At 35.5% G+C, this 24,412-nt stretch overlaps 1 protein-coding gene across 2 annotated transcripts in view; it reads left to right on the top strand.

The window, feature by feature from the left end:
* The window catches only part of EYS (eyes shut homolog (Drosophila)), a 2,062,375-nt gene that overhangs the window by 1,615,787 nt on the left and 422,176 nt on the right, over positions 1–24,412 (top strand). The window lies entirely within an intron of this gene.

Here is a 24,412-nt window from a genome sequence, read left to right as displayed (position 1 = left end):
GCACCACTAAAAAATAAGTATGAGTGGCCTTTACAAAAATCCATCCTTACCATTGAAAATTCTAAACTATAGCTAACTTGGGGGATAAATGGGAAGCAGATGGAGGGAGGGAATCAAGTAGGTTAAGAGTGCTGTTTCAGTTTAAAGTTTTCATGTGAAACTCTGAAAGGACAATAAACTGCTAAACTCCAAGGACTGATTCCTACCAGCTTCTGGGCCACCCAGGTCACTACGACAGGGCAAGTGATTTGTTAACACCCTCTAAATGAATGCCAATAATACTGAGTTTTTTCCCACAAAGTTTGTATTCATAAGATAGATAACTTGCATAGCTTTAGTTTTTTGGCCTAAACATACTCCCTGGTCACTGTCACAGTTTAAATATTAAACATAGTGGTAGGCATTGTAAGAACTTTACAGATATTAAGTCATTTAATTTTCACTGTATCTTTATGAGTTAGCTGCTATATTAAAATTCCATTGCTGGTCAGAAGAATACTCAAGACTATGGGTTCCTGTCACGGTAGGAACTATGTGGAATTTATCTGTGTAAGATTCCTCTGCTCTCAGTCCCTGCTGCTCACCACACCTAGTACCTGAGACATACCAGATATTTGGTGTTGGTCTCTTGAATAAAGAGCGATCCCAAACTTTTTGACACCAGGCACTGGTTTCATGGAAGGCAGTTTTTCCTTGGCCAGCAGGGGGAAGGGGAGGAGGATGGTTTTGAGATGAAACAAGCTCAGATCATCAGGCATTAGATTCTTATAAGGAGCTTGCAACCTAGATCCCTTGCATATACAGTTCACAATAGGGTTCATGATCCTATGAGAATATAATGTCACCATTAATCTGAATCTAAAAGCATAGATATGATTCTAGATTAGCCTTGAACAACATCTCAGTTACGATTCTTTATTCCAGGGGTTCCCACTCCTGGGCCAGTACTGGTCCCTGACCTATTAGGAAATGAGCCACACAGTAGGAGGTGAGCAGTAGGTGAGTGAGCATTGCTGCCTGAGATCTTGATTGTATTTCTTTTTAAGATATACCCAGAAGTGAGATTGCTGGGTCATGAGATAGTTATGTTTTTAATTTTTTCAGGAACCACCACACTGTTGTCCATAGCACCTGCACCAGTTTATATTCCCACCTACAGTGTTGATTTCACTCACACATGGGATCTAAAATTGTCAAACTCACAGAAACAAAGAATAGAATGATGGTTTCCAGGGTCTAGGGGCACAGGAAAATTGGGGTTTCTGGTCAATGTGTATCAAGTTTCAGTTATATACGACATGTAAGTTTTAGAGATCTGCTGTATAACATACTGGCTATAATTACTTATACTGTATTTTGCATTTAATAATTTAATAGAAGAGATCTCAAATGTTCTTGCCAGAAATTTTTTTAAAAAAAGATGACAAAGTAAGGTACAATACTTTAATTGTGCATGCATTTTTTTTCTGGGTTAACATCCCCTCTCTACAGAGATCAGGTAAAACTATTGAAAAGGTTCATGGGTGTATGTTGTAGACATCTATTGATTATTCTGCCATCCCTCTTCTTAAAACTTATTCTAGGCTCGGTGCGGTAGCCTATAATTCCAGCACTTTGGGAGGCCGAGGTGGGCAGATCATGAGGTCAGGAGATCAAGACCATCCTGGCTAACACGGTGAAGCCCTGTTTCTACTAAAAGTAAAAAAATAAATGAAAAATAAATAAAAATAAATTAAAAAAAAAAATTAGCCAGGCGTGGTGGCAGGAGAATGGCATGAACCCGGGAGGCAGAGCTTGCAGTGAGCCGAGATCGCACCACTGCACTCCAGCGTGGGCAAGAGAGCAAGACTCCGTCTCAAAAAAATACTTACTCTAATTTTCATTCAAGTATATACCCTTCCCCTTTGACCCAGGGGTAGGTCCTGGTTTCTCTGGAGCCATCAGCACATTTCACTGCTCCTGCCTGATAAAAGGCGCAAGGTGAGTCCATGACCACCCCACCTACAAGCGGTGTGACTCTCAGACTCCTTGATGCAAATGCTGGAAAGCTGATGGCCCAGCTGTGCGGGTCAGATGTGGTTCAGTAGCCTTCTTGCTTAATAAGGGTATTCAACCCTGATAAAAAGCCAACACATGGAGAAGGAAAATTCTCAGAAACAGCAGAGAAATAAACCGAACTCCCCAGTAAAACCCATCTAAAACTTTTTTTTAATCTATGGAGATTGGTAGTTACCCTAGGATAATAATTCCTATTATCACTTAGGCCAGTTTGAGTTGGGTATTTTATTACGTGCACTGGAAGAATCTGTCATATCAATAACCATTAATCAATATTATATTTTCGAAGGATTTCTTTTGCTTCAAAATCTTGCTATACCTAAGTATTTCTCAATGGTACTTTAAAAGTAAGTACATTCTAGATCAGTCAGTAAAAGCTAGGTTTGATTTTTTATGTAAAGCATAGATGTTGCTATAACTGAAATGTATTTATATACTCATTCAACGAACTCATTCATTTTTAGAATGCAAAAGGCAGCCTAAGGAGCCTGAATGCAAGATCATTATGACATTATACGTTGACTACTCCAGGCATTATTCTAAACCAAAAGTGTTTTAAGGGCCCACAGATCCCTATAAGATGTTTACTGTCTTTAAATTCCACTTACTTACTTTCCGTATATAGATGTATAAATTCAGAAAAACAGTCAAGAGTATAGATGGATACTGTAATTATCATTATTTGAATGATTTTAAATTAAGTCAATAAGTAAACTAATAGTACTGTAAAATAATGTTTAATGTTAAATACACAATTAAAAAATAAATGTCCTTTGTATCATAAACTAGTGGGCAGGTTATCCCTGCCATTCTAAACCTGTAACAGAACACATTTATGGACAAGCAATATAGTAAGCAGAAGAAGAAGAGGTAGGTTCAGGGGTAAAGGCATAAGAGGGTCAAATCACAATCCGAGCTGCAGAAAGTAAGCACAATGCCTTTATACTCACCAAAAAAAGGGCAAAATGCTTATGAAAGTACTATGTGAAATGCTTCATAAAAATGAGATCTTTGTTATTTGTATTATCATTTATTCTTACGGGTTGAACTGTATAATTTAAAAAGATGTGTTGAAGTACCAATTCCTGCTACCTGCAAATGTGACCTTATTTATAAACAAGGTATTTGCAGATATAAGAAAGCGTAGATAATGTCATACTAGATTAGGATGCCTCCTAAATTCAATTACTGGTGCTGCTATAAGGAGAGATTTGGATACAAACAGAAACACACTAAGAGAGATGACAGGGTAGGAACTACAAGGCAGCGATGCAGCCAAGAAGTGTAAGAGACAAGAGATTGCCAGCAACCACTGGCGGCTAGGAGGAAGCAAGAAACAGTTCTTCCCTAGAGCCTCTAGAGCCTTCAGAAGGTGCATGGCCTTGCTAATGCGTTGATTTTAGACTTCTAGTCTCAGTAACTATGAGACAATACATTTCTGTTATTTTAAACCACCCACTTTGTGGTAATTTGTTACTGCAGCCATAACAAATACATTTGTCTAAAGAAAACAAGTTGCTTAGGAGATACATTGTGTTTTGAACCCCTGCTTTCTGACTAGCTAGAGCTTCCTTAATCGAGATTTTTTATTTTCTGTTAGTGGCTATTCATTCTAACTATAGAAAAAGGCAGTAAATGGTTTTCCTTTTTTGAGAGTGGTCAATGCCGAAAAGCAAAACTAGTGAAGTTCAGTGCAAGTAAGATCAGCACCTGCTTTCTCTCACCTGCCTCTCCCAGCTCTTCATATTGCAGCCCACAAATTGCCTACCTAAAATCTCAGCCTGGCCATACTTCAAAGACAACCCAAATACAAGGTGTATAGGATGGAAACCTCATCAGTCTATATTGGTTTCCCTAGTTATTTAGCAAAGCTAGGGGTTTAAATACCCAGTGTTAATCTTCAGCTTCGGCATTATACTTCAATTCCTTCTTCCTTATAGTTAGGCCCAGACTCCCGTGGTCTAAGGCTTACTCCTGTGCAGGTTGCCTTTCATTTGCACCCCCATCTCAACTTTCCACATTTCTCTACCATGTTTCTGTAGGAGAAGGTAGAGAACGGTGGAAAGTTGGAATTGATTGATAACACCCTTCTCAATCTCAGCCTTCCCTGTCCTTGTATATCTCTGATCATGCATCAGGCCTTCTGCTACCTCTTGTTTTTTTCTTATCAGTATCCGCATGCCTGATTCTAAACTCCAACTGAATCACTGGGAAACTCCTCCTCTATAAGTTGACCAACTAGATGAGGATCATGTCATTCATCCATTTGTCAATATTTACTGAGTAGCACGCTGAAGTAGAAACTGTTTTAGGTGACAGGAAAAAACTGATGAACAAGGTCAAGATCTTCACTGTTATGGAGCTCACAAATCTAAGGAGGGTAATAATTGATACACAACAGCAAAATAAATTTTAGATAAAACTTTGCAGATTCAAACATTTTGGAAAATTTACTTCTTAAATTCTAGAAATGTTAAATTTTCTTATATTCTCTTAATCATGTTCTAGCCTGCTGATTTTTACCTTGAGACACTAATGCTAGTGTCTAAAAGTATAATTTGCTTTTTTAACAGCAGCATTGAAGTAAAATTGACACAGCATAAATTTTACTAATTTTAAGTAAATTTATTGCCTTGTACAAATATAACCACAATCTAATTTTAGAATATTTCCATCACCCCCAAAAAAATCATTTGTGCCCATTTGCATTCACTCCCCATTGTCATCCCTAACCCCAAGTAATCCTTAATTCACTTTTATGACCATAAGTTTTCCTTCCCTGGATATTTCATAAAATGGAATTGCATAATATGTGGTCTTTCATATCTGGCTTTCTGAATTTTTACTTAGCATAATGTTTTTTACTACTTTTTATTGCTGAGTAGCATTCTATGGTATGGATATATTACTTTTTATCACTGAGTAGTATTCTATGGTATGGATATACTACTTTTTATCGATTTACAAGTTGGTGGACTTTGAATTGTTTCTAATTTTTAGCTATTATGAAAAATATATACAGGTCTTTATGTGGACATGTTTTTATTTCTTTTGCTTAGATACCTAGAAGCTCTGGTTTGTAAACTTAAGTTTAACTTTCTAAGAATTTGCCCAGCTGTTTTCCGAAATGACTGCAACATTGTGCGTTCTATAAGAAACATAACAAGTGTTCCCACTTCTCTACATTCTCACCCATTTGTTATTGTTTGGCTTTATTTTCTGAAACGGAATCTCACTCTGTCACCGAAGCTGGAGTGCACAGGCAAGCTCCGCCTCCCGGGTTCACGCCATTCTCCTGCCTCAGCCTCCCGAGTAGCTGGGACTACAGGCACCTGCCACCACGCCCGGCTAATTTTTTGTATTTTTGGTAGAGACGGGGTTTCACCGTGTTAGCCAGGATGGTCTTGATCTCCTGACCTCATGATCTACCCGCCTCGGCTTCCCAAAGTGCTAGGATTACAGGCGTGAGCCACTGTGCTTGGCCTATTGTCTGACTTTTGAATTATAGTAGCAGTAATGAATACAAAGTAATGTCTTATTATCATTTTGTGTTTTTTTCTAGTGACAAATGATGTTAAATATCTTTTAATGTATGTAATGTCACTCATATATCTTCTTTGTTGTAATGTCTAGTCAAATGTTTTATTTTTATTAGATTTATATTATTGTGTTTTTTTATAAATTTAAGATACAAATTATTTAATGTAAAATTTGCAAATATTTTATCCCAGGCTATTGCTTATCTTTTTTCATTAATGTAATTTTTAATATATCATATGCATACATATAGGCAGTTATGTGTGTATATGCACCTGTGTGTCTGTGTGTCTGAATGTATATATGCCCTTTGGACTTTGTGCTTTACCTGTAAGTCAGAAAGTCAGAGTCAGACAGTTTCTAAATCCTTTCTTATAACCTGCCCTGAATTTGAATGAATAGTCTGAGAACTTTGGGACTTCAGGAGACACAGAATGTATACCTGTCTGCAATAAATAAGCCCATGAGCTAAATTTGAAAAAAAAAAAAAAAAAAAGGCAAGTGATGGCACTATTCTGAATATTGGCATTGTCATATTTGTGTTGTGAAAATTTCTTATCATTTTACTCTCATGAACTTAAATATCAATAATCCATCATCACAATCACAATCCTTATTGTCTGACATTAAGATAGCTCAAGATGCAAGAAGGCCATCATTTTCCACATTGATGTATAATTTAATTTCATATCATAGGTACCATTTTATATACCAGAAACAACTAAATAAATATATGATAATAATTCCTTATGGTATGATTTTCTTATTTGGGAGCATGACTTGCTACAAAATTTGCATAACCATTAACTGAAAGTACAGAAAGATTTAGAGTATCTAAATGAAATCTTTCTCACTTCTTCTATCAAAGTATTTTGGATCAGACAGCAGGGCATCTTCTACTGCTCATATAATTTTAGAAACTGATGAAATAACCTATTTGTGTGCACATGGTGGGAAATCTAAATGAAGCTCTGTTATTTTATAAACTGTGATTCTACAACTTTAGCAAAATTTTTATGACAGTGAGAGTGAAAAAGGAATAGCACATTTTTGTGTCCAGGAAATATGCCACGAAATTATAGTATTGTACAACGATGAGATTTTAAGATACATTATCGTTAGCAAGCTACTTTTACAGAGAAGCAGGTAAAGTGGGATCAGTTACTGTAAGCACCATGATCTGTTCCCCAGTTAATTTTTGTAAGAATGAAAGAACATAGACATTTTCTTTGCTTTGGTGCTATTGATCATGTCTTCCCAGGATGCTTCATTAGCACCAACTTTGCCCTGGCCCTGCACACAGCTGATTTGGAGATATCCCTCTTTGTTAAAATCAGTAGGTTAATTCCTTCAGAATGACAACAGTACAGATTCTAGACCTGGACAGGCCCCAGCTACATGCCTCTTGTAGTTCTCCTACTTCTCTCCAGATAATTTTGCTGCAGACTATAAAATACCCTATTGATTGACGTCTAAAGATTGTAAATGTAATTTATGAGTTGTATTTGATTAAATGTGTGACTGCTGCGAGGGACATAGACATTTCTTCCTGTTAGTGGAAGCCCTGTGCAAATCACTTGAACCTAACCTAGCAAGCTGGAAGCATCTTCTCTAAAATGTTAAGTCAAAATTGCAAGCTATGGGAATACTCGTTAAGCAAACATAAAAACAGTCATATCACCGAAGGTGTTTTAGGTTGATAATTATTGTGTTATTATTAAACATTATGATCTATATTTATCACCTGATCAAATTTGTACCACTTAGCATTGAAGCAACTTGCATATTTAAAGGGCAAAGTTTTTCTGATTAAATAATCAATTGAAATAAATGATCACTACATTTGCCTTCCAACATTAAGATGCTATGAAAGATTCAGTATTAGCACCCATGATAACAAAAATAATGCACTCAATTAATGCAGGTATTTTCGGATCCAATTTGGCTGATGAACCTGCAGGAATGGAGGAGGAAACATCTTATTTGATAGAAATTCCATTCATTATGATGGTTTATTGGTCAGGCACTATATTTTCCTACTTTCAGAATTAGGCATAAATGCTTTATATAAATATTGCTTTTATTCTTCTAAGATCTATACATCTCAAGTAATCAAATATAGTACATTAGATAAGCACTCAAATACCTAACATAATTGAGGTCCTGAAAAAGCCTTATGGAAATCATGATTTTTGGTCTGATGGAGCCATATTAATGGAAATCATCTTTAAAGCATTAAACAACCTGTGAAATTGTCAGAGCTCAAGCCCCTTGCCAATACCTGTGAAAGCCCCAGAGAACTGCTTAGTAAAACCAAAAACTAATCGTGTAAAGTACAAAGTGTAATTCATAATTGAGGACATAATCCATGCTTTGTCTTTGTAATTATATAATAGTCAAGCTCTGAAGTATACATTTTCCAAATTCTAAACCACCTGTACAATTAGAAATCATATCAAAGTAAATATGAAGACTTGTACATTTTTAATATATATAATTTTAAGAAAGACCGGCCTAGAGGTTTCATTGAAAACTATTGTTAATACATTAAACTTATTCAAATAAAATCTTATTAAAATTATAATTAAAATCATAGATTAACACTGCAATCACTATACTATACTGCAATTACTGTATTAGCCATGACAATTTGAAGCATTCTTTCTATTCTGCTTTGTTTTCATGAAAGATTGTAGTACAAATTTCTTTTCAGATAGACACTCTGCTTTTCTTTTTTTTAATTTTAACAGATTTATTGAGGTATAATTGATATCAAAAGAACTGCACATGTTTGATATGCACAATGTTATGACCCTACTTATAGTCAGCCATTAACATAATTGACTAAAAATAACTCACTAAACCCATTCATCATTTTTACTAGAAGTGTGCACAAACCTTGTCCTGGGCATATCATATTTTATTTAAGTTTCATTTATTTCATTTAACTCAGAGAGTGAAAGATGCAAAAATGCTTAACACAGCGTGAAAAATATCAAAGACCCAAATCAATACATGTAGTATTTCAGAGGATTTCACTGTAGAAGTAATGGCTAATCTTTCTATTTAGAAGAATTATTTTGTCTGCTTAAATATAGTCAATTAAATTCGACATAACAGTAAGGCAGAGGAACAGCAATTTGCCTTTTTATTCATTCAGCAAATCAAAATATATTGTTGTTCCATTTTATTTCTGAAGTGAGGTCCTGGCAAAAGCCCATGTTTCTTGGACTGACTAGGCCATACTAACTGGAAATCATAAATGAAGCATTAAACAACCTGTCAATCTGACAAAGTTCACGGGTCTCACTGATACATGTAAAAACCCTGCCACCAACTTAAAACCAAGATGTCACTGGTGAACAATATCAACATGGTGGCTGTTTAGCTTTCAGTATAGTGCAAAGGAGATATTGCTAAACAAATAACATGATCAACTATGGAATTACCAGTATGATTTAAGCATATAAAGCTCAGTTGTGCATTAGTATTTCCTCAATTACACAATAGTGTGATCTTTTCCAACAAATATTGCAATTTTTAGAGGGATGTTAGGGGTCAAGATCTAAATCCAACCACTTTTGTAATGATTTTTTCCAAGACAATACACATGGGTCAAATAAGAAGTATTTTAAGCTGTAGCAAAGCTATAAAAATATTTTATCAATATAGTCTCTCAGTTTTAAAGCAATTAAAGAAACAAACTTTGTGCTGGGATAAATTAGATTTAGATATTGCCCTTTAGCAATTAAGAAATGGAGAAAACAGTGATTATTTTCCAGGGTGATGAGAAAGACTTCATTTCAATCACTACATTTGAGAGTTTGCCTGCAGATACCTCAAGATCACCATTTCAGAGTTTACACATTTTCTGATGATTCAGAAAGATTGTCTGAGGGTCAACACCTAGGAGTAACACATTTTTCCAAACTGGAAAACAAAATCAACCCCGCAATTTAAAATCTTCCTTCAACATTTGTAGAAAAAACAATTGGTCTTTTACTGATGTGACCAGCATCTTATAAACTAGTTCAGGATTCCTTCTGGAATAGTCTTTCATGTCTGCTTCTCTCCCGTAGCTTCTCAGCCTCTAACAGCTGTTTGTTTTCTCTTGAAAGTTAAAATGGATTCCAAAGTAGAAGCGCATATATCCAGTGAAATTTTTCAAATCTCACATATTTTTCTAAAGTGCCAGATTAAAAAAAAAAAAAATCATTTTGCCTTACAGAAAGATTTGCCTTAAGTGCCACGTGCAAAATATGATTTTGTTATGTAACTGTTAAGTAATATTTACTACCATTTATACATGACATTCTTCACATAATAGCTAAACAGTTTTTTTTCCCTCAAAACCTCTTAAGTAAAATTCAAAGCACAAATTGTACTGAAATATAAAAATGTACGCAATTAGATAGTTACATATTGACCAAGGCAACAAATAATTAAATAAAGAATGTGTAGATTAGATTTACTTTGTTTCTTTTGGGTGTGACAAAATGTCAGAATATTGCAAAGAGTATTCATCTTTTATTTTAACTTGGATTTTCTTTCTGAACATTTGGAATTTAAAAAAGTAGATGAAAGAACTTTTGAAGAAGGTATAGAAAGTCAACCTAAATGAAATGATTGAAATAAGAGCTAATAATTTTTGTAACTTTAGAAGATTAGAAGAAAAAATAGTGTTATTATATAGTATTATACATATTGTTCTTAATTTTTGTTTGTTTTTAGACTTGCAAGGTTTGTTCTCTCTGCTAGAAAACTTTTTATAGGCTAATAGGCTATTTTTTCCTGTTAAAACAATTTTTTCTCCCCCATCCAAATTTCTTTCCAACTATTAAAAACTCCCCCAGGTGTGAGACACAAAACAATATTTCTTGTATTACAATAGATCTCCTTAACTGCAAGCTCCTTGAAGACAGAGACAGTATGTTTTTCCTTTAGTATCTGTTTCCATGAGCAAGCATATCCTATTGCCTTACAGAAAGATTTCTGTGCCTTGCACAGAACAGCACTCACTAAACATTTTCTAAATGAATTAATACATGAATTCATATTATTTCTGAGCATCAAACTATGAACCTTCATACCATAAGGTTGAAGCTAAAATGAATAACACAATTCATATTATTAATAATTTAGTAGCATAATTAGTCTTTATTGTGATATATAAAAATCAATCACAAATGTTAACTGTTTGTATAGATTAATATGCTATTATTATTCAGGTACAGCCTTGCCGCAACGTCCTTGGATTAACTGGGAGAAAGAACGGGACCAGAGAGAATAAAAAGTGACATAGATTTTGAAGCCTCTGCTGCTTTCCTTCTTCTGATTGGGTTGAGAAGGATTTGGGTTCTAATTCCTAATCCCAAACCATTTCGCTTACACTAACAGAGCACTTAGCTTTCCCTATATGATTTTAGCAGAGGGATAATGCCAGATATTATCCCAGATTCCTTCTGTCTAAGGGACAAAGGGCACCATACTCAAGCAATCTTAGGAATTCCAGGTGAGCCTTGATGGAGGAACAGAGAGGGCTGAAAACTCCTGGGAGTTCCTGAGTTGCAAAATCAGTCATTCCTCCCTGGCTGAGCTGAAGATATATGGAAATGTAGTGATCAAGAAAAGATACTGCCTTTTTGTTCTTAGAGCATATGGTACAGTGAAGATGGAAAAAATCATCAAATAACCATAGAAACATTTTATAAATGTCATTTTGAAAACGAGAGATTTTTGTGTTGTGACTGAAAAGGGATGTGCATGAATCTTCAGAGGGATCTCAAAATAATGTTCTCTCCTGACTAGTTTCTCATGTACCCTTTTACATGGGTGGAAGGGACTTATGCTGACAAAAGCACTTTCTTTCTCTTCCCTAGAAGGCTGGAATCTGCATGTAGGTAGAGCAAGAAGGTATAGGATTTAAGGGAATCTTTCCCCTAAACCTATGCTATCAACATCTTCTGGAAATTCCCACAAACCAAAATATATTGTGTCTAACAAACAAGAACAACTTAAACAGAAAAAATATAAAAGAGATAAATATAATATTCACTTAAATTGCAAACTCTTCCTGAGAATGGGTCTAGAAATTACAGTAAATGGAGAAATACTTGAATAATATATCTTACAACTACCAGCTCTCCACCTATACACAGAAGTCATCTGAGTTCCTTCTTATTAGTTTGTAGAAATAGGCCCTGCATAGGTCTTTATATAATTCCCCTTTAAAATCATTTTTTAAATGAAACATTCTTTAAATAATTGTTCATTTTATATTTAACAAGATATCATGAAAACTATTCACTTTTGATGACTCATTATCCCCAGTGTTTGCTGGCATAAAAAAAAAAAAAAATCACAGGTGGCTTTTATCCTCTCTCAGAGTTAACAAAAACATACTTCAGGTACTTCTTCAAAAAGATTACTGCCCACAAGAAATAATCATGTATTGAAAATGACCTTCCATTAATGCAATTGCTAAGACATTATCCCTGAGATATACCACTTGTATTTTGTTGTGGGAGATCTTTATTTATTACCTCATGACAGCAGCTTCCTACTGATGGGAGAAAAACATTTGCTTCCCCTTGGTCTGGCATACCCTAACTGCTGGTTCTCAGTTATCAACAGTGCTTCCTGATTAGATGTGGTCAATCAGATCCTTAGATAGCTATTATTTATGTATCTTCACAGATCGTCTGTCACCTCACCCAGCAGTACAAAGTGTACACTATAGAAACATTTGTTTATTTCTATCTTCTATTAAGAACTTTTTAAAATGCTTGTGCTATCTTTTCAGTAGCTTTTCTATAAGGGATGGGGAGAATATTGATATAAAATTGGTATTTCAAGTAACATGTTTTGTTCCAATTCATTAACGTGATTGTACATTTAGTAATGAGTCTCTCTTACACAGATTTTATAATGAAATGAATAAAATCATTTATAATGATATTCTGTGAGGTCTGCGGGGCTTTTAGTCCCCATGATACCTAGACGGTAAACTAGCATGTGCCCTTCTTGGCAATGGAACAGCAATCCTGGCATCATTCACACAAGTATGTCTATGTAGTTCCCAAACAAGTCTATTACTAAAATCTGGGAGTGGACCCCAAGAGAAAATGCATTGCTGAGAATTCTTTCATCAACCAGTACATAGGCTGTGTATTTGGCAGGTGCACACACCTCCTTTTAAAAATGTGTTCTATCAAATAGCTGCACATATCCTATCCTTCATTCTTAAACATCCCATGGCCAAAAAGACAAAACTGCATTGAATCAGAAAATGTCTGCATTGAAAAGATAAAAATTAAGTTTAATCTACTTCAATGAATTCAGCAGAGGGCCCCAAATTCAGGCAGCTAGTATAATAGCTGTCTTTTTAAGATTGGTCTTAGCTGTATCTTGAATAAACAATTATCTTACTACAGAGGAGGCTAGATTTACACACAAAGACTAAATACAAGTGAATTTTTGCTTCCACGTTCCCAGGAATGCTTTAACTTGTTAAATATTAAAATCAATCTGGTGTTCAATAGAAGTCAATATAATTTCTTTAGAGAAAATGATACACTCAGTTCATGAGAATTAATAACCTAACTTGGACATTTCGTGCAATTCAATCCAGTGGTTCAATTTTCAGGAAAATAATACCATATGTGCTACTGTAATCTAATAAACGTGCTTATGAATTTCTTAGGTACTGTTCAATTTAAAACGATTGTTCCCATGTCCCAAAAGTCATTAGAAAATAAGGTCATAAATTTATTTTTAAATGGCTTTTTACCAGAGACTATAATTATTGAATGGACAATAATTGGAAGTCATTTTTCACCTGCAAAAACCAGACAAGAGGTGTTTAGATCGCTGGGCTGGCAACCCAGTTTTACCATTTCACAACTCTGGGGCCTTTGGTAAGTAAGCTACCTTTTTTTACCTCAGTTTTATTATTTGTAAAATGAATAATAATAGAATCTGCTTTGTATACTTTTTTGGTCAGAATTACTTAATACCAAAAAAAAAAAAGTTATTATTCTGAACAAAGTAAACCTATGACAAGCCTAGCATTAAGGCTGGATTTTAGAACTTCAAACTTTTGACCAGGTATATCTCTAAGGAGCTCTTATTTCCTGTTATACCAAACATGCCTGGGGTTGTAGATATTCCATAATACAGAAAGAAGAGTCACAGAACAAAAGAAAATTTCTTAAATGGAAAAAAAAATGTGTAGGATAGTTGATGGTTGATAGTTAATATGCGATCAGCTTCCCTATCTGTCGGTTTCACATCAACAAGAATTGAAAATAGTTAGGAGAAAACTGGGTGGTTTCTTCTGTGCTGAATATGTATAGGCTTTTTTCTTAACATTTTTCTTTACCTAATACAGTATAATGACTATTAACCAAACATTTATGTTATATTAGGTGTTATAAATAATCTAGAGATGATTTAATGTATATGACAGGACATGCATAGGTTGTAAGCAAATAGTGTGTCATTTTATATCAGGGACTTGAACATCCAGGGAGTTGGGGATTTGTGGGGGTTTGGGAGCTAATCTCCCATAGATGCCGATGAACAACTCTATATACTACTGCATTATAGTTATAATTTTAAATCCAGCTACACAAGAACACACAGAAGACCAATTTTTGCTCATTGAATTTGTCTACAACACCCACCACTACGCTTACACATAGGTGTTCACTAAATGTTTGTTGAATACATGGAATGAAAGACTCAGTTAATTAATGAATGAACCCTGAGCCCATGCCATCTCTTCTTCAAGTACTAGTGCAAAACAGAGCAGAAGTCAGAGTGATTTTGTTTGTGATTAGCAAGTGAGTATTAAGATCCTCAAAAAAAGTATAATTATTGCAGTTTGTTAGGTGACTTAAATGAACAAAAAGAGAAAGGGGTGAAGATGTGAGTTAATCAATAGACAGATATAATTGGTGGCCCAATGATTGTTCAGGTAAAAGGTAATGAAGAGGGAGATTGAGTTAGTGACAGAAAAGTGCTCAGAACGAGAGATTCTCTTATAAATGTTGATTTTATTCAAAGAGTGGGAGAGAGTGAGAAAGGAAAAGAGAGAGAGAGAGATTATCTAATTAACTCAATGCATATCACTGAGAATCTTCCAACTCACCCCTGCAGGTATTTAGTTAGCTGCCTGAACAACTATGTTTTCGAACAATTTAGTTTTCTTTGTAGGATTTTCTTCTCAGCATCAGATATTAGTTTGCTTAATCAAAAATATCTCTTTTACATGAAAAAAAACAGAAGTTTAAGTTATATTCTATCATCAACATATTCATTAATTCAGCAAAAATTTGTTGAGCACTTATGCCTACAACTCTAATCAATTTTGAAATAAATTGATAAAGTGAATAAAAGAGACAAAAATACTTGTGTCATGGAGTGTACCTCCTAGTGGAAGAGAGAGAGAAAATATAATACATTAAAAGTGGATAGGTACTATACAGAAACAAGCTTCAAATGATCACCTTTGATTTCAGGTCTCACATCCAGGTCACATTAATGCAGGGGATGGGTTCCCATGGTCTTGGGCAGCTATACCCCTGTGGCTTTCCAGGGTATTGCCTCCCTCCCAGCTGCTTTCACGGGCTGCCATAGAGTGTCTGTGGCTTTTCCAGGCAAACAGTGCAAGCTGTAGGTGAATCTACTATTCTGGGGTCTGGAGGACAGTGGCCCTCTTCTCACAGGTCCACTACGTGGTGCCCCATTAGGGACTCTGTGTGGGGGCTCCGACCCCACACTTCCCTTCTGTACTGCCCTAACAGAGGTTCTCCATTAGTGCCGCACTCCTCCAGCAAACTTCTGCCTGGGCATCCAGGCATTTCCATACATCTTCTGAAATCTCCGCGAAGGTTACCAAACCCAAGTTTTTGCTTTCTGTGCATTCGCAGGCTCAACACCTCTCCAAGCCTTGGGGCTTCCACCCTCTGAAGCCACGGCTCAAGCTCTATGTTAGCCCCTTTCAGCCACAACTGGAGCAGTTGGGATGCAGGGCACCAGGTCCCTAGGATGCCCACAGCATAGGGACCCTGGACCTGGCTCAAAAAACCAGTTTCTCCTTGGTCTCCAGGCCTGTAATGGAAGGACTGTGGTGAAGACCTCTGACATGCCTTGGAGACATTTTTCCCATTGTCTTGGGGATTAATATTTGGTTCCTCATTACTTAGGCAAATTTTTGCAGCTGGCTTTAATTTCTCTTCAGAAAATGGATTTTTCTTTTCTATCACATTGTCAGGCCGCTACTTTTCTGAACTTTTATGCTCTACTTCCCTTATAAAACTGAATGCCTTTAACAGCACCAAGCTCACCTCTTGAATGCTTTGCTGCTTAGAAATTTCTCCCACCAGATCCTCTGAATCATCTCCCTCAAGTTCAAAGTTCCACAAGTCTCTAGGGAAGGGGCAAAACGCCACCAGTCTCTTTGCTAAAACATAATGAGAGTCACTTTTGCTCCAATTCCCGACAAGTTCCTCATCACCATCTGAAACCACCCTCAGCCTTTTTGTTCATATTGCTATCAGACTTTTGGTCAAAGCAGTTCAAGTATCTAGGAAGTTCCAAACTTTCCTACATTTTCCTATCTTCTTCTGAGCCTTCCAAACTGTTGCAACCTCTGCCTCTTACCTAGTTCCAAAGTCACTTCCACATTTTCAGGTATCTTTTCAGCAACACTCCCACTTCTAGTACCAATTTATTGTATTAGTTCCTTTTCATATTGCTGATAAAGACATACTCAAGACTTGGGGGGAAAAAAGAGGTTTAATTGGACTTACAGTTCCACATGACTGGGGAGGCCTCAGAATCATGGCAGGAGGTGAAAAATACCTCTTACATGGTGGTGGCAAGAGAAAAATTAGAAAAATGCAAAAGCAGAAACCGCTGATAAAACCATCAAATCTTGTGAGACTTACTACCATGTGAACAGTATGGGGGAAACAGCCCCCATGATTCAAATTATCTCCTACCAGGTCCCTCCCACAACATGTGGAAATTATGGGTGTATAATTCAAGATGAGATGTGGGTGGGCACACAGACCCAAACCATATCATATATATATGCACAGATAATACACACACACACACACACACACATATAAATGATATGTTTGAGCCTATGTCATTGCCCCCAGAGGTAGCTGAAGGGTTTTGTGAGGAGTTCCACACGTTTTCTACTGTCACTTTATCATTAGGGGATTACGGTGTGGCAAGTAAGACAAGTAAGGCACTCACAAAAAATATAAGGAGACACAAGGAACCTCAGTAATCAAGATAAATAATATTGTAATATGATGCAGTATTTTAAAAATAAAATCCAACAATCTGTGAATAAAATATACACATTTTAATTAAAGGATCAGATGTACACAATGTCATTCACCTTACCCTAAACCAGAACCTCACATTTCAACTCTTCCTTTTTCCACATAGCAAGAAGGCAACTGGTAAAGTTTACATGGTATCCTTCCTAGGGTTATATTAGTATGTCACAAAATAAATCTCTAATTACATATTGTCAGACCAACATTCTAAAGCTCAGCCTTTCTGTTGACCCCTTAAGTTACCCCAACACATATGCCTCTTAACTTTACTTGAAAACAGAGCCGGGTCCAGAGCCTGGTGCTGAAAATCGGGGACCTATTTCACAAATCACAAATGCACCCATGGCTGCAGAGGACTGTTCACTCTTCAATCAGTCACACCAGGCATATTTTGCCAAAAAAAAAAAAAAATAGAAGTCTGTGCTGCTATGCTGTGCTGGTTGGAAATGATCACATCCTTTTAGATGCTGATGATAAATTATGTCTCAGTGTTTCTAATAATAAACTATTGCTTCAAATTGCATATTAGATACAGTATAACATTAAATCCTGTGTGATTATTCATCATTCTCTCCAGGGCTAGCCCAAGGCAAAATTGTAAAGCAGGTTAAGTTTATCCTTCACAGACCGCTTCTCTAAGTAATGCATGCAGATGCCCATTCTCCTCGACTACCCAAAGGCCTTACTGACCTGCCTATTGGACTCTGGAGTCCTTTAGAAAGCACACCAAACTTTAGCCCATTTCCTACTAGGGAAATATGCCTGCTAGTTTTACAGTCCCTCAGGACCTCAAATTAGGTGGCTGTGATTGGAAAACTATCACTCAAAATAATTCACCTGGAGCTGTAATAGCCAATAATATTTCCATGTGTTCTCATGGATAGAATATTATTTTAAGAGAGACTGGAAAGAAAAAAACACACACCTCATGACATATCTCTACTTGGAACACACAATCGTGTATATGGTATACAAATAGTTGTAAAATAGTATAACTGCAAGAAAATATTTACTTAAAGATGACATTTTTTAAATTAAAATTGTCTTTAATGGGATAAATGAGGTTTTCTTTTTGGCATTTTCTATTTTCTTATAAAGAGCACATATTATGTTTATTGTGAAATATTTTATTCACATAAACAAAGCATAAAAGATAATGTCAAATAGCTACCCTCCCATTTTATCAAATTCCTACATTTTGCTATATTTACTTTAAAATGAATGTAAAATAAAACATAAAAGACAAAGTTGAAGCTCCCTGTGAATGTAAAATAAAACATAAAAGACAAAGTTGAAGCTCCCTGTCAATATTTTTTTTTTTTTTTCCTTTTTTGGAGATGGAGTTTCCCACTTATTGCCCAGGCTGGAGTGCAATGGCATGATCTCCGCTCACTATAGCCTCTGCCTCCTGGGTTCAAGCAATTCTCCTGCCTCGGACTCCCGAGTAGCTGGGACTACAGGCATGTACCACCACACCCAGCTAATTTTGTGTTTTTAGTAGAGATGGGGTTTTTCCATATTGGTCAGACTGGTCTCGAACTCCCAACCTCTGGTGATCTGCCTGCCTCAGCCTCCCAAAGTACTGGGATTACAGGCGTGAGCCCCCGTGCCCATCCTGACAATTTCAAATCATTTTTCCTGGAGGTATCCATCACTATGCATAAATTTTGGTGTTTATTATTACTTTATAACTTATCATACTGTTTCAAAAAATAAATATCTAAAAATAGTAAGTGTTATTTTGGAATTTTCCAGTATTATAAAAATCCTATCATACTGTATCTATCTTTGGATAATCTGGTTTTCTTAGGTCCATTGTTTTTTAAATTTATTCATTTTTTGAGTCTTATTCAAAATGCCAAATTCCTCTTCTGTTCATTATCTAATTCTATATTTTATAGTTATAAAAATAGTGTATTCCAATGAAAACAGAGAGTGACTCTTTAGTTAATAAGCTCTTGTTCATTCATTTTTAACTTATTTATATGCTCTCCAATCGTTTGTATTTTCCCCTTACTAACAATGCTGCAAAAATAAAAAGTTTTGTAAAGGTCTCTTTGTGCACATGTGTAAAGATTTTTCTAACATGTATACCTAAAAGTAAAATTGCTGTGTCAGAGTATCCACATCTCTGACTATATTAGATAATTTGAAATTGCTCTTCATAGTAGCTTGTACTCCCTTCTGTAAAGTATGACAGTTCTTGTGTGTCCACATTATCACCAACACTTAATATTGTCTGATTTTATTTTTGCTTAAAGAATGTAAAAAGTTACTTTATAGTTGTTTTAATCTGTCTTGCTTTCCCTAATAACTTACAAAGTTGAAAGTATAGTCATTTATGAATTATCTATTTAGTTCTCCCCTTCTGTTCATTACCTGTTTAAATTCTATATTTTATAGTTATAAAAAGTGTATTCCAATGAAAAGAGAGTGACTCTTTAGTTAATAAGAAAATCAATGGTGAGATATTAATTGGGCTAGGGGCCTTCCATATTCCTTAAATACATATAGTTCTGCTTTCTTTGTGTTTCAAAGACTAATTCTAATTGCCTCAGTCATTGTTCGTTGTGGTCTACAAAATATGATTACATTTACAAACACAAGTGTCAACATCTCTAGGTTCGAATCCTCATTTTTTCCTGTTTTTGTGTGACTATGCACGAAATATTTTAACATCTCAGTGGCTAGGTATCCTTTTCTTAAAATGAGATGATAACTCCAATCCCCAAATCCCAAATGGAATAGGATGGTTGGGAGTACATAATGATAACTGTTAATGGATGTAAAGTTGTTAGATTGGTACCTGGCATAGAACGGTTATTATTATTAGGCATAATACACTTAGAGTATATTATAAATCACATGACATCTTAAGCACACTGAGATGTCAGATAAGGCTTTGTAACCACATTTTAGTTTATGTAATGTTTTTCCTACACAGCATACAATTTTTAAAACATTGTTTTTGCCTCATCTCCAGAGGTTTTTATTATTACCTTTGTCCTGTTAAGCTACTTTTATTCTCTATTTTAGATACATTTTCTCTCTACTTACATATATAGCCTTGTAAACCTTAATGAATGCTGTACAAATGAATTGAAACTTTTTAGTCAAAGATATTTTGAAAATCTCATTGGTTTTCCTTTTCAGATAACTCAGAAAGGTGACTCTCTAGATGCAAAATCATAGCCTTTTACAAAGTCTTAGCAAGAAATGACAATCTTAGAATATGGCTATAACTGAAAATGTCAATTGATTGCAATGGAACAAAATAATATCCTTGACCCTGCTTCTAAAAGCGAGGTTAAAAACTTCAAACCCAAGGACGTTCCTTGTAATTGACTGTGAAGCCCCTAAACTACTAAAAATTGAGGGATCAGGATAGAAAATTATAGAAGCAGCAAGGTACAGTTGATGCCTGAGAGCACTAAAATCTAATCACAAAACTGAACACAAGACAGATGCAACCACATTTAAAAATAATCTCTAATAGTTCTTCTATGTGACCTATTCATAGCTTGTGTCTCTCTTTGCTATTTATCAGGAGAAAATACCCAGAGTGATAATGAACTTTCCAATTTGTTATCACTTTTTTTCTTCTTCATAATCTAAACATTTGGAAACCATTATTTGTATAACTTGTCCAGTACTAATTCCTGTCCTCTTTCCAGTCCTCTTATTTCCCATGCTCTAAAGCTGCATTTGTATTTTAATGAGCAGACTTCCTTTTTATTTTTTTATTCAAAAAGTTTCCTTGGATTTCTAGTAAACAAGATAAAAATAATTTTAAAATTGAAATAAAGCACATGTTTAAAAACCTGAATGCATTGAACTTGAGAACTGCAAAACAAATATCCCTGAGGAGGACAGTTAATCATTCAGCTCTAGTAAAGGCATCGCTCAAAGAAAAAAGCAGAGGCTCAGAAACATCAGAAAATGGTGCTCTTCTTAATACAAATAATGAAAACATAGGAAAAAGTACCATTTTAATGTATATTTTAAATTCCAAATCTTCTATTTGCTTGCTATAATAAATTCAAATAAGATAATATATATGATGGTAAAACTGAGTCCTCATTCTTCTCCAGAGTTGCTTCCACATATTACTGCTTCTACAGTTTTGCTTTTGTATTTTCAAGACTGTTTTAAATATAAGAAAGTATATGGTCATATCAATATTTTAAAGTGATTATATATATACTTAAATATACATGTGTCAGTAGGGCGTGGTGACTCACACCTGTAAACCCAGCACTTTGGGAGGCTGAGGCAGGTGGATCACAAGGTCAGCAGATTGAGACCATCCTGGCCAACATGGTGAAACCCTGTCTCTACTAAAAATATAAAAATTAGCTTGGCATTGGTGTTGGGCACCCGTAGACCCAGCTACTAGGGAGGCTGAGGCACAAGACTCTCTTGAACCTTGGAGGCAGAGGTTGCAGTGAGCCGAGATGGCACTACTGCACTCCAGTCTGGCAACAGAATGAGACTCCATCTAAAAAAAAAAAAAATATATATATATATATATATACACACACACACACGTGAAAACATATATAGCTCCACTGTAATTTATTTTCACTGAAATATGTATCATGGATAACTTTAACAAACATTCTTTAAACTCTCATTTTTAAATGCAGCAGAGTATTTCAATATATAATTACACCATAATGTATGTATCCATCCTACTTATAGACATTTGTATTGTCTCTATTTCTTTCTTATTGAAAAGTTTGAATATGATTACACAAAAATATTTGTATACTTAAGCAAAAATATACATATGTCATATAAGAATATTTGCCCAAAATGTAATTACTTGGTTATGAGATATAATCATTTTAAGTGTGCATAGATCCACAGAAACTCAGATATATTATGCCAAATGATATTCCTATAAAAAGTATGAAGATGACAAGTTCCTCATAAAGTTGTTAATATTTGAAGTAATCAAGCCTTTCTAAAGTGTGCCAATCTGATAGATTAAAAAATGGTATTCTTTTATTTCAACTTCCATCAAGAGGGTCTCAAACTCCTGGCTTCAAGCAATTCTCTTTTCTTGGCCTCCCAAAATGCTGGTATTCTAGGCATAAGCTACTGGGCCCAGCCAAGTTTAAGGATTTTTTTGTATATTTAATGCCTACACACATACCTTGCTAAATATTTTGGTACATACATATTATGTGTCTGTGGCTATTAATTATCAGGGGGACCAGCCCCCAGTATTTCAATGTATGTTCTTTTCTATTTTCCCTAAATGTCGGCCGGTCTGAGAAATAAAGGGAAAGAGTACAAAAGAGAGAAATTTTAAAGCTGGGTTTCTGGGGGAGACATCACATGTCAGCAGGTTCCATCATGCCCCCCAAGCCACAAAATCAGCAAGTTTTTATTATGGATATCAAAAGGGAGGGAGTATACGAATAGGGTGCGGGTCACAGAGATCACATGCTTCACAAGGCAATAAAATATCACAAGGCAAATGGGGGCAGAGTGAGATCATAGGACCAGTGTGAAATTAAAATTGCTAATGAAGTTTCATGTCTCACTGGGCACACATTGTCATTGATAACATCTTATCAGGAGACAGGGTTTGAGAGCACACAACTGGTCTGACTAAAATTTACTAGACAGGAATTTCCTCATCCTAGTAGGCCTGAGGGCACTACGGGAGACCAGGGCTTATCTCATCCCTTATCTACAACCGTATAAGACATTTCCAGAGAGGCCATTTTAGAGACCTCCCACTAGGAATGCATTCTCTTTCTCAGGGCCGTTCCTTGCTGAGAAAAAGAATTCAGCGATATTTCTCCTATTCGTTTTTGTAAGAAGAGAAACATGACTCCGTTCTGCGCAGCTCCCAGTCAAACCTAATGGTTATCTCCCTCGTTCCCTGAACATCGCTGTTATCCTGTTCTTTTTTCAAGGTGCCCAGATTTCATATTGTTTAAACACACATGCTTTATGAACAATTTGTGCAGTTAATGTAATCATCGCAGGGTCCTGAAGCAACATACATCTTCAGTTTACAAAGATGATGGGATTAAGAGATTAAAGACAGGCAGAGGAAATCACAAGAGTATTGATTGGGGAAGTGATAAATGTCCATGAAATTTTCACAATTTATGTTCAGAGATTGTAGTAAAGACAGGTGTAAGAAATTATAAGAGTATTAATTTGGGGAAATAATAAATGTCCATGAAATCTTCATGGACATTTTACATTCTTCTGTCATGGCTTCAGCAGGTCCCTCCATTTGGGGTCCCTGACTTCCTGCAACAATTTATGATGTAATTTATGATATAAAAGTTTTCACTTTTTATATAATCAAATCTGAAAAAGGAAATGTGGTAATACCTTTAGACATTTTTTTCTCTAAAATATCATCTCCTAAAAATATTTCTTAGTACATTTTACTAAATCATTGGAAAGAATACTTGAATATGTTAGAAACTCAAGTTCTAGTCCAATTGTTTCTTACATCAGTTGTGTGATCTCATAAGATCTGTTAACCACATGAGATTCATCTAGAGGCATCCCAGCAATCTTGAGATTCTTAAAGGAACAAGTGATAAGGATCCCCATCTGCTACCTGCATTAAGACCTAAAATCTCTAAAACTTCTAAACAGATCATTATCCTTAATCTAGATTTCTTTTCAGCCTTTTACAAGGACTTCTGAAACATAATGTACTTAAGAATCATCTGGAGATGTTGTAAAACTTCAGGTTCTAATTCACTAGGTATAGGGTAGGGCCTGAGATTCCACATTTCTGACAAATTCCCAGGAAATGCTAAAACTGCAGCTCTGTGAACCACACTTTGAATCCCAGGCCCTAGAATTATTCTTTACATGAAAAGAACTGTAGGATAGTTCCAATTATGAAAATAATTAGTATTACCACTAATGGTGACTATAAAATAGTTCTCATTCATATGGCATTTCAGTTGACAGAGCACTTTGACATTTGTTAACTCCTTCTGATATTCACAATAACCCCCTACCCCGATGAAGGCAGGGCATTAATTATTAGAGGAGAAATTGAAGGAGTGTTAACATCCATGCTCAGTGTCACACAGCTAATAAGAGACAAGGTGGTCTGTGAGGTTAACTCAGATAGAGACACAATATAACACAATGGCCAAGAGAACAGTCTTTAAAGTCAGAAAGATCTGAATATTTTCTTCTTCACATTTTAATTGTGTGCATTGTACAAGTTATTTAACCTCTGTATTTTAGTTCCTCATTTATAAAGTGGACGTGCCTATTTCATACACTTGTTAGACTTAACCTCTAAAATGCCTGGTACAAATGCCTATCATGAGTTAGTCCCTAAATAAATGGTAGCTGCTGCTTTTGTTTGTCGTCCTTATTATCCCAGAAAATTCTGCTGAATTGTTTTAGATATTTCCCATCCTCACAAAATCTAAGAGAATATTTAACTTTCTTGCAGC

The sequence above is a fragment of the Colobus angolensis genome, unplaced genomic scaffold, assembly GCF_000951035.1.
Source record: "Colobus angolensis palliatus isolate OR3802 unplaced genomic scaffold, Cang.pa_1.0 Scaffold241, whole genome shotgun sequence".
Classification (NCBI taxonomy): domain Eukaryota; kingdom Metazoa; phylum Chordata; class Mammalia; order Primates; family Cercopithecidae; genus Colobus; species Colobus angolensis.
The sequence above is the reverse complement of the archived record's forward strand: the minus strand, read 5'-3'. Positions and strand labels throughout refer to the sequence as shown.